Below are 17,559 nucleotides of genomic sequence, written 5' to 3' on the forward strand. Positions count from 1 at the left end.
GAAGTGGGGCTCGATCTCAAAAACTGTGAGATCATGACCTAGGCTGAAGTCATGCTTAATCGACTAAGCCACCCAGGCACCCTGCTTTGAATTTTTTAATGATGTTATTTGGAGCATTACAAATACCTCCTAGTCCTCTTCTGTCAAGTTCCCAGGCAGTGACCATTGCCCTATCTGCTTTGTAGCTGCGCTTGGTTCATTTTGTGGAATAACATATTTATCCTAACTTAGGATGTTGGCAGAGACGAGTGAGTCCTATCCCATATGACTCATTTGATAATAGCTACGTTAAATCGCATTCATTCTAGTTGTCTGACATACAGACTATGACTCATTTATTCACTTGCTGACACGTGTTGAAAATCTGCTGGGTGAATGGTACTGTGCTTGGTGGCAAACATGAAAGCGCATCTTTACTTTAAATTGTGGTTCTAGCGCGGGTATTCAGAAGTATGTGCTAAGGAGAGGCAACAGCTCATTCTGTCCATATGAGATTATGGTGGCTTTCTAGAGGATAGAAGACTAATTCCATCTCCCATTAATCATCTTGGAGGGTTTCTTTAGCATGTTTGGTTTTCAGTATGATTTTTAGGCTTGTCTGAGGTTAGTCAAAGGATATTTATGCTACTCATTAATCCACTGAGAAAAATGAATGTCGACATACTCCACACAATCCATTCTTTTCTATGTCCACTCTCATCATACAGTTCCCATAAGCCTTTGTATTGGTTCTCCCGCTTCCGTTCTTGCCAATTCCAGTGCATTCTCTACCCACAGCAGAAAGCGAAGCTATGCCAATCTGTCATTCCTGCTATTGACTTTCCAAAGGTTCACTTGAATGGCCTGCGAGGTTCAGCAAGATCGTGCCTCCTCTTGATCACTTCCACACCCTCTGCCAGGTACCTTAAGTCCTCAGGTGCTTCTGACAAGAGTAGTCTTCGTTCTATTCTCCGCTTGGGTGATTGCTTATTCTTTAGAGTCTCAGATTAAATATTACTTCATCAGAGAAGCCTTACCTAATACTTAGCTATATTATTTTTTGGAATCCTGCATTTACCCAGTGTAACCTGCTTCATTATTTGCAATTTCCATGTTGATTATCTATTTTCCTAGATTATCAACCTGACAAAGTTTGAGACATTTGTAGACTTGGCTCCTACAACAGTATCTGCCAGGTATGGAACATTCAAGAAAGCTCTTTTCTGGATGAATTAATGTCATAACATTTGCATCCAGGCTAAATATTTCATCAATATGTTTATAGTGTATATTGACCATTGTACACTCTGAGTTTAAGTTCCTAAGGACTGAGGCGGGGGGGGGAGGGGCAGGAAGCAAAGGTCTTAAGCATTAAATTAATTGGAAAACATACTACATATTGGAATAGTCTTACTTGTCTCTTCTGTGCAACTTGGACCTAAATTCATTGTGTTCAAACCGTAGGCCATGTTTACTAAAATCAAACTATATTCAGCTATGGATAACCTGTCTTTGAACATTGCTGTAGGCTGCATTCTGTCGGAGGAGTGGGCAGCAAGCTGTGAGACTAAACGTTTATCATCATATCTATAAGTCAAAATAAAAATCTATGGACTTACTCCTGTGGGCCTTACACTGCCTTTAGAAAAAAAGAAAGGTGAAATATTTAGATTGGAGAAAAGGAAACATAAAAACAATTATTTGACATTAATAATTAACCATTAACTATCCCATTTCCTTAAAAAAATCTGGATGACATTCCCAAATGCTATAAAGCACAATTGAAGATACCGGAAAGAACATAAACAATATTTTAATATCTCAGTTTATGATGCCAATTCCAATGTAAGATAAGTTCCTTCAAAATCTTTTTTTTAATTTTAGAGCAGGAGTATGGGAGAGGGGAAGAGAGAGGGAGAGAGAAAGAGAGGGAGGGAGGGAGGGAGAGAGAGAAAATCTTAAGACTCCATGATTAGCATGGAGCCTGACATGGGGATCAATCCCCTAACCTGGGATCATGACCTGAGGTGAAATCAAGAGTCAGACATTAAACCAACTGAGCCACCCAGGTGCTCCTCAACATCTTTTTTTTTTTTTTTAAGTTGAAGTATAATCGACATACAACATTTTATTAATTTCAGCTGTACAATATAATCTAATATTTGTCTACATTGTCAAATTATCCCCACAATAAGTCTAGTTAACATTTGACCCCATACATAGTTAAAAAAAAAAAAAAAAAAAAAAAACCTTTTCTTGGGATGAAGGCTATTCTCTTAATAGTTCTGTATTGTACGTTTGAAAGTTACTTACTATATATAATAACCTTTTTTTTTTTTACATGTTTTGAGCTATCCAGTTTTTCTCCAACGTAAGTAGAGACTAATTCTAAGCCACTTAAAAGCTATTCTTTCCATCTTGCTCATCCTTTTTTTTTTTTTTTTTTTAAGTATATGATAAACTTACTGCCAGAATAAAGTTGTCTTTATTTTAGATTTGGAAAAATGAAAATAAATTAAATGGAATACAAATGAGGACATGTATCAAGCTCCATATCAAAAACAAGAAATACATAGATTTATATGTGTGTGTTTGTATATATGTTAATATTGTTGACAATCTTATTTTCAGGTTTACAGTTTAGTAATTTGACAAGTTTATGCATTATGCTATGTTCACCACAAGTATAGCTACTATCAGTCTGATTATTGCTATTACAATATCATTGACTGTATTCGTTATGCTCTGCTTTTTATTCTCGTGACTTACTCATGCTACAACTGGAGGCCTATTTTTCCTTCTCTTACTTTGCCCGCCTCCATCTGTGTCCACTCTGGCAGCTATCAATTTGTTCTCTGTATTCATAGTTTTGATTCTGCTTCTTGTTTATTTTTTTTAAGATACCATTTATGAATGGAATCATAAGGTATTTCTTTTTCAATCTAACTTACTTCACTTAGCATAATACTAATGTTGTCTCAGATGACACAATCTCATCCTCTTTTATGGCTATGTAATATTCCATTGTGTATGTATGTATGTAATATTCCACATTTTCTTTATCCATTCATCTATTTACAGACACTTAATTTGCTTCCATGTCTTGGCTATTATAAATGGTGCTGCAGTAAACATAGGAGTATAGGAGCATGTATATCTTTTTGAGTTAGTGTTTTCATTTTCTCTGGGTAAATACCCAATAGTGGAGTTACTGGATCAAATGGTATTTCCATTTTTAATTTTTGAGGAACATCCATACCGTTTTCTTCAGTGTCATACCAATTTACATTAATACCAACAGTGCACAGGGATTATTTTTTCTCTACTTCCTTACCCACAGTACTTTCCTGATTATAGCCATCCTAAGAGGTGTGAGGTGATACTTCATGTTGTGGTTTTGATTTGCATGTCCTTGATGATTAGTGATATTTAACATCTTTTCATGTGTCTGTTGGTCATTGCTATGTCTTTTTTGGGAAAAAAAATATCTATTTAGGTCCTCTGCCCATTTTTTTACTTGGATCGTTTGTTTTTTTTTTTTTTTTGTTTTGTTTGTTTTTTTTTTTTTTTTTTTTTTGGTATTGAGTTGTATGGGTTCTTGATACATTTTGGATATCAACTTCTTATCAGATGTATTATCTACAAATATCTTCTCCCATGCAGTGGGTTTTCTTTTGTTGATGGTTTCCTTTGCTGTGCAAAAGCTTTTTATTTTGATGTGGTCCCAATAATTTTGATTTTGTTTCCTTTGCCTTAGGAGATGTACCCAGAAAAATGTTGCTAAGGCCAGTGTCAGAAAAATTACTGCCTATGATCTCTTCTAGGACTTGCATGGTTTTAGGTCTCACATTTAGGTCTTTTAATCCATTTTAAGTTTATTTTTGTGTATGGTGAAGAAAGTTGTCCAGTTTGATTCTTTTACATGTAGCTGTCTGGTTTTCTCAGCACCATTTACGAAAAGACTGCCTTTTCCCCAATGTATATTCTTGGCTCTTTTGTCATAGATTAATTGACCATATACTTGTGAGATTCTTTCTGGACTTTCTATTCTGTTCTATTGATCTAGATGTGTATGTTTGTGTCGTTTCCATTCTGTTTTGATGACTAAAGCTTGATGCTTTATCTTGAAATCTGGAATTATGATACCTGTAGCTTTGTTCTTTCTCATGATTGCTCTGGCTATTTGGGGTCTTCTGTGGTTTCATACACATTTTAGTATTATTTGTTCTAATTTGGTGAAAATGCTGTTGGTATTTTGGTAGGGATTGCATTGCATCTGTAGATGCCTTTGGGTAATAAGGACATTTTGACAATATTCTACCAACCCATGAGCATAGAATATCTTTACATTTGTGTCATTTTCAACGTCTTTCATCAGTGTTTTATAGTTTCCAGAGTGCGGGTCTTTCATCTCTTCAGTTGAATTTATTTCTAGGTATTTATTCTTTTTGGTGCAATTATAGTTGGTGGTGTTTCTCTATTTTCTCTTTCTGTGACTTCACTGTCATTTATAGAAATGCTACCATTTTTGAGGTATTAATCTTGTATCCTGCAACTTTACTAAGTTTTCTGGTGGCATCTTTGGGATTTGGCTGCAAATAGTGACAGTTCCACTTCTTCTTTACAAGTATCAATGCCTCTTATTTCTTGTCTGATTTCTGTGGCTAGGACTGCTAGCACTATATTGAATAAAGATGATGAGAATGGACATGTTGGTTTTATTTATTTATTTTCTATGTCATTTATTTCTGCTCTACTCATTTTTTTTCCACCTTTGGCTTTAGAACATGAATATCTTGAAATCTAAGGGCCACTAAGAATTCTAGATAATCTTTTTTTTTTTTAAATAGTCATTAAAATGGTTTACAATTAACTTGCCCAGGTGTAATGAGTAAATGAGATATACACATACTGTAGGGTATGTTACATATAGTAGGCAAACATTAAAAATAAAGATATAAGTTTTGAATAATTAGCTTTTAAAGGAAGAAATGGTTACTTTTAGTAACAGAGGGAGTATTTTTCATACATTTTAAGGCTGGATTTACTTCATCTGTAAAATGAAAATTAGAACTGCATTTCATACTACCAACCTTTGTGCACATTAATCTAATATAAATACCGTTTAAGTGTAGCTCACTTGCTTTTCACTTTAATATTGAAATAATGGAAAATAGACTTAATTGTGACAAACATGCTTAGCTTCTACATAATAACAATGTTTTCCATTTTACTGCTTTTTCTTCGGAAGGTTTCCAAATACTTCCACATATTCTGTCATATTTGCTCCTCTCTTCATTCTGTAAAGTCAAATGCAAACATGAAATTTGGTTAGAACCTAGGGAATTGGCTATTAATTTTATTTTCTTTGTACATTCTGATTGACTGCATTTTTGTGAGTAAATGGCTAGATCAATCAATGCCTTAATTTCTGCAACTATGAAGTGGAAAGTTATCCTTGCTATTTCTTCCTGCTTGTTTGATCAAATGAAATATGAAATTAAATACCTATGTCTACAGAAAATGTTGTGACATAAACTCAAGCATACTACTCCGTATTTTCTAGTTGACTAACTGGTTTTATTTCCTAAACTAGTTATTGAAAGAGATTCAGTCTTGATACCTTGAATCTTTGATGGCACGAGGCAGAAATTCCTTAGTGGGCCTGCATCAAAGAGAACTGTGATGCTCTACTAATGTGTGGCTTAAAAAAAATAAATTTTGACTCACTTTGACAGTTAAAAATGAGTCCTTGTGTGGAGCCTGAAACTAAAATGTAGGAGGTATAGAGGGAAATAAACTCTGTTGAGCAACAAATCTGTGTCAAGCATTGAGTTGTTTGTTGCCAGATAAAATACAGGACAGCCATTTAAATTTGAACTTCAGATAAACAACAGATAAATTTTTAATATAAGTATGTCCCATGCAATATTTGAGACATAAACGAAAAGAATTTGTTTTTTTCTGAAATTTGAACTTTATTAGGAGCTTTGTGTTTTTATGCGCTCAATCTGGCAACTATATTCTCATCAGAATTCTATAAGGTAGAATCATACAAGGTAGTACAATACTGCCCTATATTATACTTAGGAAAAGTAAGGTTCAGAGAACTTGAATTACGTGCCTTAGATAACACAGAGAGTGGGAGGGGGGAGATTAAACCCGGACCTGTCTTCACCCAAATCTAGTTCTCCTTCCAGTATGACCTTCTGCTCACATGACACACAAACACATTTGGCTGCAGAATCAACAATGATGCCTCTACCAATGCATTCGTTCCTCCCTGGCTAAACCGATCAAGACAAAGGGAAATACTTTATTTTATTCCACCTCTTCTCCATGCACAGTCCCCCCACTCTCCAAGTTCTGTCGGAAAAGAGCACTCTCATTTTCTCCCAGCACGTAATACAACTGCAACTACATTCCCTCAAGGCGATAAACCCAAAGTACATTTAGAGAATGGAGGGGACATATTTATAGTCTCCCAAGATCCCATCCTTGCTCCTTTACCACAATTTATCATTTTTGTGGTGAGACATATTTGGGGAAGTGCTGCGGTAATTCCCTCAAAGCAACAGTTCCAGGACTTCATACGGCCATAGGTGGCCATCCATGGTCTGTAGATTCTGAAGGATGAAAGAAAAACTGAGTTTATTTGCAGTTAAAGTGATGAAAGGGGCAGCTATTAAAGCTATTAGTTACTATTTTCTGTTCTAAAAGAAAAAGAGAGGATATTAACACTGAGGGTAAAGGAAGATGGATTGCTGAGCTTCAAGCTTCGGAAGCCTTGCCCTGCAGCCGGTGCCGCTGCTCCCACACAGTTTGGCAGGGGACAAAGAGCGAACAGTGTTCTATTTTTAATTTTAAACTTTTAAGCAGAAGGCCATCAAGAATAATCTGCTCAGTAAACAGTTGGTCTGGAGTCTCAGCATTTCTCTTCGTTTGGCAAACAGTATCACAAATGTTAAATGTTAGAGAAGAACCAATGGCATGTGTGTTTTATCAAATGAATCTTTTGCCAAGAATATCTCTGGATTTTTTTTTCTGATGAAGTTTAGGGAAGAAATGATAAACATAGCGGGAAGGCAGTGAATCTGGGTATAAGGCATGGACTTTCTAGCCAGATAGACAAAAGTAGCTTTCTAGCCAGACAGACAAGTGCCAACTCCTTAACTTACCTGCTCTGTGACCTTGAGAACATTACTTAAATTTACTACATCTGCTTCCTCTGAGGATGAAATTAATAGTATCTACTTGATATTAATATTGCAAAGATAAAAAAAAAGAAATTCAAAACAATACCATGGATATTAGATACCCCCCAATGCTTATCAATTCCTTTTACTTTTTTCTATTTAATTTTGAAAATACAATTGATCGAGACAGAACTATGTTAAGCAAAATAAAAGTAGATTTGAAGGCATCATTTGCTTTTATTTAAAACTGTATTATATGTTACTGATTCTCTTGTCATAGAGACATGATCCAAAGGCAATGGTTTCTGTTGATATAACCTTAGTATTTCTCAAATTCCTGTAGTCTATCTTGGATGGGTTCAGTGTGGAAGCTACAAAGGCCATACTATACTTTAACCTCAGAAGTTGTCAAATATGGTCACTTAATGTTTTGGAATTAAGTGATCCATGTGATCATGAACTTTGTTTCCAAAGATACTCAACTAGGCTCACAATAACGACCCATGAGAAACTCAGTGGAAAGAAATCATTTTCAAGGAAACCACATGGATCCAGATAGCTTTTAGGCCAGGATTATTTTCCAACTTTCAGATTGTGCATTTCTAAGTACAAATTCCAAAACTGATTTATTGAATCTGATTTAATTAATTCATTTGTTAGGAATATACTGTGTTCCTACTATGTGCTCAGCACTGCTGTAAGCACATGATTAACACTATGTGGAAATCACAAAGAAAATAGAGTGAAATGTTGTGAGAGAAAAAAATTGTCAACCAATAGTTCCTTGTTACTGTACATTGAGCAATATATTTTATCCCATTACATTTTATTTGTGTCACTTCCATTCTGCTCTCAGTATGAACAGACAAGGCTAATATTGTTTCTGGTGAAGGCCTGACAGCTATTCTGTTGATTTGTTTGGCATTACATTTGAGCTGCACTCATGCGGCCCAGATTGCTGAAGGATGGCTTGGCTGAAAAGAACAGGCAATATGCCCTAGGGAGAAAGGGCAGGGTTTTGGAAAAGAGAGAATTTTGGAACCAATATTTGTGCATATATGTACTGCTAAAGGCTCTGAAAATTCCCGCATAGTGGCCATAGTTGAGGTAGCCAAAAGAGAAATTTATCTCCTGTAATAAAGCCTGGAGCCTCAGAGCCTAATTTTTAAGAAGATCAGTTTTGATGTGACTTGATCCAATCCTGCTTCTCAGCAGCCTTTTCCACAATATGTACTCTAATTTTCTTTCTAGAAGTTCTATTCTGCCCAATTTGATTTGGGTGGGTTTGGGCCCACTTTCTGCCAGAGGTCTAGGCCATCTTGGATGTTTATAAATAAGGGTAGCTATCCCAATCTAGATACAGAGAGATTTTTCTGGGACTCTTAGACAAGCTTGTTTCTTAATATTCTATTAATTATAAGAAGCTTTTCTAACAGTCATTTCATTTAGCTCTTAATGGTGTGGGATGCGATGTGAGGTCTGATTATCAGCAAGTATTTGCTCTCACGGGGCAGCCATCCTGATGAAGAAGCCTTTGCATGGGGTATGGTACCGTCAGGATGCTTTGTGAAAAATAAGCCAAAGCCCATACCATGAAACTTGGTATCAAATTATCCCCAAGACTGACCTCCCAATGTTTTAGTCACATGAGCCAATAAATTCCTTTTAGGTAAGATGATTTAAACTGGATTATCTGATAGCCTCAAAGAGAAATATTCAAATAACAGATTCATGTCCTGGCTGTGTGACTGTGGGAAAACGGCTTATCCTCACTGAGTTTTCTGAATGTCTATTCTACACATTTCACAACTTTATTTCCTCTTCTGTAAAATGAATATAATGATGGTTTGGAATATATCTCTTGAATAATACATTGCACAAGATATTTAAACAGTTGGCACAGTGCCTTGAACTTTTTACTTCTTCAGTGCATATAGTTATAATCACGTTTATGCGTACATATTCACATTTTCACACATATATGATGAACTTCCAATAGTGCACAATTCACAGTATATATGGGAAAGCTTGAAAATGATGACAAAGATAGTATTCTGGTTTTCTCTTTCAGGGAAGAAATATGTCAATAACTACAATACATAGTTTGTGGAAAAGTACTTTTTTTTTTTATTTTTAAGGTGTCAGAATGAAGACCTGCTATTTCTGAGAGGAAGGATCAGGGAACACCTTATGGGAGCAGAAGTGGAATAATTGGTTGCACTCACAAAGGTAGACTTTAGTAAGCGAAGGAATAGCTTCACATCTTAGTCTTTGTTCACAGTAGAGATGCCTATGGGGGAAAGGGTGTTGGTGAGGAAAGCAAAGAGTGAGAAAATTGACAAAGAGACTGAGATTTTTACTGGAGTTTGAAGCTACACTAGGCTTCTTGGGTGTAGAAACTAGCTTGTTTTAACTCTTGTGTGAAAGGTGATGTCTATCAAATGAAGGTAACTGTATGTGTGATGATTGAAGTAATTCCAAAAGATTGTCATATCTAATGTGTATTTTATTATTTGCTTCTCCTTTTCTCCAGTCTCTTACCAAGCTCAAAGGAATCCAAAGTAAAAAGTGTATGCATGAGTGCACAACAAATGTAATAAGGAGACTTAATATTGTTGAGTGCCTACAATAGAACAGTCAATATAAATGCTCACTCTCTGCTTCTCTAATTTTATCTTTCAATTAATCCTTTGATACAAGCATTGCTACCACTATTTTACAAATGGAAAGAGACTCAGAGTTTAAATTATCTGGGTTTATTATAACTAACCAGTAGGGTCAAAGAAAATGTGTGTAATTGCTCTACTCAGTTTCATAGAACACAAGAGTCATGGCATGGGAGAAACGTTGACTGCCTCATAGTTCCCTTTCAAAAAGCTGGTAGCTCTAGACTTCTATTTTTGTTCTGTTTTTGTTGGACTCCCTTTTATTTTTGTCATCTCATACCATCTCATACCTGTTCCTACTGGTGCCCACAGTTGTCTCGGTCCACTACCATGAGCTAACTTTATAGACCTCCTACTCACTTGGTTACAAAGGATAGGGATACCTCATCTGTATTGAGAGACAATTTTGTACCAAGGATTATCACAAATTACTCATTTTTTTCTTGATCTGAGTTTCAATAGTGTGAGGTAGGCCCTATTATTCTAATTTAATATCTTAGAAAACAGTATTAGGCAATTGATTTAATTTTCTGGCCTCAAACATCTAGTAATAGGGAGACATACTCAAAGTATGGGCCAATTCGACTAAAAAAAATACAGTGGAAAGCAGTGTGCTTCAATGGGGGAGAACTAAGAGAACATATGTAGAACCATTAAGATACAAGTAAAAGACTAATGGTAACTGAAGGAATAAAGATAATTGATGACCTAATTGCATAAGCCTGTAGGGACTGAACACAGACTATGTTAGTGAGGTAACATTTCATGCTCCAGCTTGCCACTGCATGGTCACAAAATGACTCTGCTGTATAAGTACAAAAACTGTATATCATACACTGGTGTCCAACATAGGAAGAGAGGGGAGAGGCTTGCTTCCCTGCTCATGTCTTGGTCACAATGGGAGATCCTCTGAGAAAATCCTGTCTCCCAACAGATACTCCTTCACATCTCAATGGCCAATATCAGGTCATTGGTCACTCTTGAGAAAGATAAAGAGAATGGCTTTTGAATAGCAAGCAATGATTTAAATCATAATAGTTTTTATTCTATTTCTTACGTAATAGTATAATTTTTTTTTAATGGAGAGGATTGGTAAAACACCATATAGAACATATTAAGAGGACCATTATATTTTACAGATCAAAATATATAATAGATACATATGTTAATATCCATAATTTTGCAGAAAGAAAGAAATACCTACTTAGGTAACACTCCTTGTCCGAGGTTTCATATGTAGTAAGACACATGGTACCATATCTCATCATTGGACATGTGGATGTCTTCGAGGCTACAGGCTATTCCTTCCTATCCTTGGGCTGGTCTTGACAACGTTAATGACCACTCATTTTTCACTGAGGTGCTTCCAAAATGTGTGCTATTCGGTTTTCTAAATCAGTTTTACAGCTGATGCAATTCAGTATATATTAGAAGAAGATGAAGTCTCCCTAAATACTTATATTTGTAATTAAAACAAAATTCGTAATTGAATATAGACAAAGATACAACCATGTCTATTCTTGACAAAATCTTAATATTTGGTAATGTTAACTTGAGAATACTTAAAAATAACATCAATTAGAAATAAAGTTTCCTTTTAAATATCCCTCAATCACATTTTCACATAGGAATGGTAATTTAAACAGGATCTATATCTTGCCAATTTTTAGTAACATATTAATTAATAACATTATATTAATTTAAAAATACATGTTAATATATAAGCAAAACATACTGATGATTCATAAAAAATACATCATGTACATTTAATTTTGTAACTAGAATTTTTACATAGCATTGTTTTCAAGATCTGTTCATATTTGTCCTCTTCCCCGTCCTTCCCCGTCCTTCCCTGTCCTTCCCCTTCCTTCCCCTGGTGTATAGCATTCTGTCATGTAAACATATTGGTGGTCATTTATATTATTTCTTGTATTTTTTTTAATATTATGGTATTTTTAATTAGAGAAAGCATGCATGGGTTGGGGACAGGGGCAGAGGGAAAGCGAGAAAGAATCTTAAGCATGCTGAGTGCTCAATGTGGAGCCCAGCGTGGGGCTTAATCCCACAACCCTGAGATCATGACGTGAGCTGAATCAAGAGTTGAACATTCAACTGACTGAGCCACCCAGACACCCCTCTTGTATTTTTCAATTAAAAATATTATGTATGGTTACTTGGGGGCTTGTATGGGATTTAACAAAGAGTGAATGCCTAGAAGTGAATTCTGAGTCAGAAAAAGTGTACACATTCTCAGTTGTACCAGATAGTACTAAATTCATCGTTTTCCCACTCCTCAAAATTATATCTAACTATCTGAAGTAAACTAATGATAATAATAGAGCTTTATTTCTTGAATTGGATCTACTTAAGAAGGTCAAAATGATTCCATCACTTTCTTCATATCCCTCCATGAGAATCAATTACTGACTGGCTGGAACTGATCAATAAGTGCTTACACCTTCCTTTTTCCTGATCCCTAGTAAACGCTCAGGTTAAAGGAAATTGATTTTTTTTTTTTTTCCAAATGATACCACCAAAGTCTAACTCGTAGGTATTTCTACTGTTAAGAAATCAGAGGATGGGGAAACCTGGCTGGCTCAGTAAGTTAAGTATCCGACTCTTGATTTCCACTCAGATCATGATCTCAGGGTTATGAGATCGAGCCCTGGATTTGGCTCTGTACTGGTCATGGAGATTCTCTCTGCCTTTGCCCCCACTCCTTGACACATGCGTGCACATGTGCTCTTTGTCTAAACAACAACAGCAGCAGCAGGGGATGAAGTAGGAACAAAGAATCAAATATATTTTTTAAAATGTATGTTGGATGGGTCAGATGTTTTCTTCTTCCTGCAGAACCATCAATTGTTACGTTCTGTTTTAGAAACAAGGAATGTTACCATATGTTTGTGACAGTGTCTTAGACAACTAGCTATGGAGACTGCTTTAGCTGAATTCAGTAGTGATATCCACTCGAAATCATTTATTGATTATTTCTTTTGTACCTGGAAATGCACCTAGCTGGGAATACAGATATGCTTCTCTTTTGATAGACGTTATAATCATCTATGAGGGAGGCAAAAGTATAAGCAAATAATTGCAGTTATTATTTTAATAGAGTTATGTATAGGATTGAAGGAGCATTTCAAAGAAAAACAGAAAAGTACCACTGATAGGAGTGTGCTTAAGAAAGGATTTTGCCTTAAATTTGTATTTTAAAACTATTTGTAAGTCTATAAGAAAGGAAATTAGCCAACTTTAAAAGGCTAAGATCTAAACAGGTATACGACCAAAGAAGATACACAGACAGCAGCAAATAATCAGAAGAAAAGATGCTCAATATCATGTGTCATTAGGAAATTGCAAATTAAAACACCAAACGAGATAGCACTATGCTCTTACTAGAATGGCTAAGATCCTAAACTGTAACATTAAATGCTAGTGGGTTGTTGAGAATAGCAATTCTTACTCATTGCTGGTGAGAATAAAAAGTGGTAAGCTACTTTACAGGACAATTTGGCAATTTATTACAAAATTAAAAACAATCTTAACATGAAGATCCAGCAACTAGATATTTAGCCAGATGAGTTGAAAGCATGTCAATCCAAAAAGCTGCACGTGAATGTTTATAGTAGCCTTAGGTATACTTGCCAAGACTTAGAAGCAACCATAATGTTCTTGAATAGGTGAATACATAAATCACTTATATCATACAATGTAATATTATTCATTGATTAAAAAGAAATGAGCTATGAAGCCATAAAAAGACATGGAGGAAATTTAAAACTTACTGCTAAGATGACAGTCTGAGAAGACTGCATATTATATGATTCGAAGATACAAAACAATGGAAAAAGCAAAACTAGAGAGATAGTAAAAGCGCAGTGATTTCCAGGAGAGAGGGATGATGAGGTGGAGAACAGGATTTTTAGGATGCTAAAATTATTCTGTATAATAGTCTAATGGTGAAGACATGTCATTGTGCATTTATCAAAACCCATAGAAGTGTACAACACAGGGTGGAAATCCTAATGTAAACTATGGACTTTAGTTGATAACAATCTTTCAGTATTGGTCTATCAATTGTAAGCAATGTACTGGACTAAAGTGAGATATTAGTAATAGGAAACTGTATGCCAGGGCTGGGATAGAATATGTGGGAACTCTGTAGTTTCTGCTCCTTTTATTTTTTTAATAAACCTAAATGTGCTCTAAAAAATAAACTCCACCAAAAAAAATTAAAAAAGACTATGTGCCTTCTAGGAAAACAAAGAGGGGATATGGACTCCAAGAAATGACATTTCCTGCTAAAACCAGGAGCATGGAGTACGTAGATAGAAAAAAGCCTAGAGAAGAATCTCAGAAGATACTGGTTAGGAAAATATTGACTCTACAGGAGATGTGTGATGTGGGCTTTTGCCCAAGTTAGATTGTGGACATGAGTAAGAGCTAGCAAATTGTAGAGACAGTAGAGGAAAAAGGCAGAATCTAAACTGCATTGATTGTAAAACCAAAATGCAAATGCAAAACCAAAGAGAATTTACTTCTGCTTTTTTCTCTTTTACTGTGTGGATTAAAACAACAACACACCTGGAGCTTCTATGTATTTCAAAATTTATCTCAGGAATTTGTTGCAAATTGAAATTTAGGCACTTATAGAGAATATAGTAATGACACAAAATGTAATCAGTAATTGAAACAAATACATCCTTTTATTGGAGTAATTAAAATTTAATTTTAGAAAAAAACAGTGTGTTCCTATAAAATTCATATCTTATTTCTGACATATTCATAGGCAAAAATAAAAAAGGTTGATAATATATGTATTTTCAGTTGCATATTAAAAGAATTATGGCAAAAATTGATAGAAAAGAGTATCAAAATTTCAGATTGTAAAGATAGGTATTTTTAAATGAAACATTTACCTTAATGTCTTGACATTGGGAAAACACAGAATACATTTTTGGATGAACTGTGAGAGATGTTTCAGAAGAGGTGTTGTGGTTTTAGAAATGCCATAAATGTTGATGAGCTTGGCTACAAGATAGGTGGAATGAGAAGTAATTCCAGAGGTGGATGGTAAGTGTTTGGGAGATTGGGAAGGAAAATGATTATATTTCAGATTATGATAAAATCAGGATCCAAAACTATCTTGGTAGTGTACTAAAAGAATGAGTCAGAAATCAGCAATAAAATTTAATAGAGTAAAACCTAGGTCTGCTAAAACAATCTGGTTGTTTCAAGGTAAGAGAGAAATGAATGAGTAAAAGAAGCAAATAATAAAAAGTATTAAGATTTTAGCTGATAGCAATTTCATCAAAACCTAGCACTGATGGGCTATTGAATCGGCCTAAAACTGATCCAGAACTTTGGGTCCTAGAAAATATTTGGCACAATGTGATTGGACAGACCACTTTGTTGCCAGGTTTGGGTGTGGTCATGAAGGAGAATACAGAAAGACTGAATTTGTTCAAAGATTATCATTTAGAGACTCTAAGAATAAAGTACATAAAACATAGGTGAAAGAAATAGTTTTTTCTATGGTACAGTATCAAGGAATACTTACAATATTGTCTTGAAGCCACCTTTAGTAAAAACCAGGCTTCTAAATAAGGAAGTAATAGGGCTCTATATAGGAACCAGGACAATTAGGCCTGAACTAATTACATGTTGCTTTAAAGGTAGGAAAATCATGAACAAGAAGCTGTGAGCCAAGTTTTATATTTACCTTTTACACATAAAACTAATTGCATATTTTTGCGTGAAGTGAGACCATTTGATCACATGGTATGGATCTAAAGCTAAAAAGGAAACCAATTAAATACACTAGTTGCTCAGTGTTGAGATTTAATTTTCAAAAACAACCACTAAAGTCAAAATTAAACTTTAGAGAAAGCCTATTAAACTCTTTGTGCTTAAGGTTTTTAAGCAAAGTAGTCTTTATACTTTTAAAATTATGAATCCATGTAATATACCTTGATGAAAAAACAAAAGTGTAGAAAGATAAAGATCAGTCCATTAAAAATCAGTCCATTATTTTATAATATAAAAGAGGGATTACCTTCATTAGCTTAGGTAACAAAATTCTCAATAATCATAATGATGGATCATTTTTCTCAGAGCTAGAAAAAAATTTAGCTGCTGTCAGTTTGAAGGAAAATGAGAGATCTTTTTAAATAATAATTCCAGTTTATTATCATTTGAACAGCTTTGCTATGAGCCAAAGGAAAATGCAGCTCTTTTATTTCATAAATCCACAGTTGCCAACACTATGCCCATACGTTTAGATGGAATGCAATCTTATAAATCTTAATTTGTCTTGAATAATGGAAGCCTGTGACTTAAGCACAAAATATCTCCAGAAACTAAAAATGGATTCTTGCCCCTTTTTAATTTGTTTCCCAAATTGTCATCTCCATGTTTTGTTTACTGACATGGAAAACCAATTTGAAAATAACTGTTAGAGAATATTGTGTGATGTGAGTAAGAGATAAAAGGCTTCTTGAATACTAGATTGACCCAGGGGTAGAAATCTATAAAATGACATGATTCCAGAAAAGGAAATTAAAGGCCAAGTAGTTGGGTATCATAAAAAAAAAAAAAAAAAACTATAAAGTCTGCGGTGCAAGTTAAAAGGAGAGAGAAGGTCAATAGTGGAATTTTACATATTGGTGATAAATAAAAAGGAAAAACAACCACAAAAGTTACTAAAAAAGACTAACTTTAAATCATCAAATACTGTCGAAACTACACTGAATGAAGTCTGGTAAAGAGAAAGTGTTGAGGGAAAGACCAGGCAGGCCTTGTTTGCAATCAGCTTGCAAGTCCAACATTCAATATTTTATTTTAGTTAAAAAAATTTTCTTTCAATGTTTTTATTTGCCTTGGAGAGAGAGAGAGAGAGACAGCGAGCGGGCAGGGGCAGAGAGAGCTGAGACAGAATCCGAAACAGGCTCTAGGCTCTAAGCTGTCAGCACAGAGCCTGATACAGGGCTAGAACTCGAGCTGTGAGATCATGACCCTAGCTGGAAGTTGGAAGCTTAACCGATTGAGCCACACAGGTGCCCCACCAACATTGAGTATTTTAAGCTAAGTTGTTCTGTCTTGATGAAACCTATAAAGGAAAATGTGGCCTTTTTAAGTTGCCCAATGAATACTCAGTTTTCTTTGAATAAAATACAAATACATTGCTAGATCAAGGGTGCTATAGAGTTAGTGAAAAACCTTGAAATGTTAGGCAATTGGATTTGATGGAGACTGCTGTTGGATTTTGTGATGCAAAGATGACCTTGGGTTTAAATTTCTTTCATATTAAATGAGAGCTAGGAGAGCAGTTCCCCATATAATTCCACAATTGTCTGTTACCCCTTTAAGAGAGATGGGTGTCTTCTGGGGGAAAAAGTAACTATTCTGGTTACATGGTCAGATAGAGCCTTAGCAAGTATAAGTCATTCAAGCTTCTCACTCTCCAGAAGTTTACTGGGGTGTTTTATCCTTAGGTATGCTTCATGCTTTATCCAATTTAGGATGCTTATAAATGCACACTAGTGTCCACAAATGTGAAGTTGTTCTGCTTGCGTTTGGCTGCCTGACCACTAAAACCTCCACCCCGAAAAACCTGCCTAACGTTTTTAATAAAATCTTGCTTAGTTTTTTTTTTTCCAGTTCTAGTAACCCACTCTCTACCCATGTGACAAACACAGAGGAAATATTTAAAAAGG

This window comes from Leopardus geoffroyi, chromosome E2 (genome assembly GCF_018350155.1).
Source record: "Leopardus geoffroyi isolate Oge1 chromosome E2, O.geoffroyi_Oge1_pat1.0, whole genome shotgun sequence".
Classification (NCBI taxonomy): Eukaryota; Metazoa; Chordata; class Mammalia; order Carnivora; family Felidae; genus Leopardus; species Leopardus geoffroyi.